This window comes from Prionailurus bengalensis, chromosome E4 (assembly GCF_016509475.1).
Source record: "Prionailurus bengalensis isolate Pbe53 chromosome E4, Fcat_Pben_1.1_paternal_pri, whole genome shotgun sequence".
NCBI classification, from domain to species: Eukaryota; Metazoa; Chordata; class Mammalia; order Carnivora; family Felidae; genus Prionailurus; species Prionailurus bengalensis.
In genome coordinates this window covers 43,619,244-43,621,854 of record NC_057360.1, presented here as the reverse complement: position 1 = coordinate 43,621,854, position 2,611 = coordinate 43,619,244, and positions in this window count along the sequence as shown.

Below are 2,611 nucleotides of genomic sequence, written 5' to 3'. Positions count from 1 at the left end.
TCACAGAGACTTGAGATTTTTCCTTTATGAAAACCGAAAATTGAAATTCTTTTATGCCGTAAGTGTGCATTCAGATCCCATGAACCATGCTCTGTTTTTATTTGGGGAAAGAACATTTTTCTCTTCATACACCTGCCTTCCCATTTCTCCGCAGACACATGAAGCGCATCTCTGGGCTTCCCGCTACTACGTGGGGTACCACCGCTTACCCGCCCGAGAGCCTGCCAGCTCTGATTTCTCCTGGCTCCTTTCTTCACTTCATATTCCCTGCTTGATTGGGAGTCTGTTAAATGCTGCTCCCACTCTCTTTGATTTGCTTTTGTCTTTCCGCTGGTGCCCCTTTTGTGTAAAGCCAAAGTGGAAGGGGCTCAGGGCTAGAGAAACCATGTGTTTAGGAGGCCTGTGTGCACCGAGAATAGACTTTACATGCCTTATGAAAGCAGTCAGGACAGGGGTCTGTAGGTTGGATCCTCTGCATCCTGATACCATGAGCTAAAGGGAGCAAGGTTTAGGGGTCTTAGTGTGCTACTAAGTTGAAAACATGGTTGAGGTTTAACCTCTGCCTTCTTATCTAGGTTTGCTGCTTCGATATATCCTATGCGGTTTTCCTTCTATCTTTTAAGTTAGAGCATGTTTTTCTCTCAGACGACGTGGCTTTCTTGCAGATGTTCCTAGGACAAAAGGTTATTTAAGGAATATTTTTACTCTGATTTTTAAGACACTTTAAGGACTATCCTTCCTCTGTGACTTTTTAAAATAGCGCCCAGTGGCAGAGTCATTTCACTGCCGGGCACTGCGTGTGTTAAAGAACGGATTTGGAGATTTTAGTACTTGGCCAAAAATGCAAAACTTGAACCTAAGTAGCGGTTGGATTATTACCTTCCACGATGGTTAACTTTATAGTTGTGAACTTTGTAATGAGGGCGTTAAAGATTATTCTATTTGGTTTAGTGGGTTTGTTCAGGTAGCCAATTTTAACAAGAAGGTTTGTGTTCATACAGTAAAAGACCTATCAGTGTTTCCACCATGCACTTCTGTTTTTAGGGGTTTATAACTTTAAGTCCTACATTCCTAGTAACATTTGGACTTTTCTTAGGTTATGTTTCGTGAAGATTGGGGTGCGGCGGGGGGGGGGGTCTTTTAAAACTTTAGCCTCTGTATTTTATGTAACACAGTCTCTTTATATATTAATCTGCACTAACATCTCTGTGATATACGCTCATTCTTTAGAGGTAATCCTGACTTCTAGGTTATTTGTGTGCATTTGGTTGGGATCCCTTTTTTAAAAATTAATTGATGAGATTGAAAATGTCTTCTATATTTCTAATGGACTAGACAAAAGGATCTGTGTCCCCAAGTGAGACAGGCTCTGAATGACCTTTGTTTTCTCCGCTTTTTATCGATGATTTGAAAACGCTCTAGTCCTCCCTTCAAATCATGCATGCGTATAGGAGGACGACTGTGGTGGCTCAACTGGAAACAGGTGCTCAATAGTCAGGTTTGATGGCGATGTCAGGACAAGCTAGAAGCTGTTAGTGACTGGCCGTTGGCACCACCCTTGACTAACCCCCTGTGTTTCCCTCTAGTGCGCCTGTGGCGAAGTGGCCGTGGCGTCGTTCAAGGTCTCTTTGCAGTGCTCAGGAAGTGGGACGTACACTTGGAAGGTGCTTGTTTGCCATTACCTGAATTCTGTTCGCTCTGTTAGGTTTACCTCTGGAGCATGGATTTCGGCAGCTGTGCTGACACTACATTCTAGTTCTTAAGACCCTTGATTTCCAGACTTCCCTCCCCGACAGACACAGCTAGAAATGGGCGGCTTCCATCTTCTTAAACCCGTGACGTGCTGCTGTTTTCGTCCCTCCCCACCTCCGATTGGAATCAATGGAGCGGGCCCAGAGATGACACTTCAGTTTCGGAGATGGTAGATTTGTCCTGCTTTTTGAAACCTCTCTCCCTTTCATATCCCCACTGCCGGTGGAGTCCATGAAGTGAAATGAGTGGGTGTGTCCTCCTTTAGGGAGGTAACAGTGGAAGACTTAATCCAATTTTCCCACAAGGGAGCTTGGATACTGATTTTTTGTTTGTTTGTTTGTTTGTTTTTCACAGTACCTGGTTTGCCCCATTTCAGTCTTCAGTTCAGTACTTACTCTTGGCACTGGTTGAAATAGCATTTTCTTACAGGTAGCTAATGAAGAGTGGAATCTGAGGTTATGATCCAGTAGAGTTTTTGACACTTCTGGAAATGGTCAGCCAGACTGAACTTGAGCTTTTTTTTTTTTTTTTTTTAACTTTTCTTCTTTTATCCAGGAACATTCAAGTAACAGGTGGATTTTAAGGGTACTGGTTGGAAGAAGGAACTGCTTTCTCTAAACCAGTTTAGGAGATGCTTTGAGAGTAGTAGTAAGGCAAGAACAGAATCTACCAGGAGCAACAGGGAAAGCTTTATAAAAGATCTTGTGGCCATTGTTCTAAAGAGTGGGAGTTTTGATTTGAATAGTTCTTTCTGTTCCTGCATCGCCAGTAGCTGCACTGTGAAGAAACTGTCACCTTAGGCATTTGGGAAGGACAGAACCTGGCCTCTGGTCTTTAATGGCATTCAGACAGATACTTA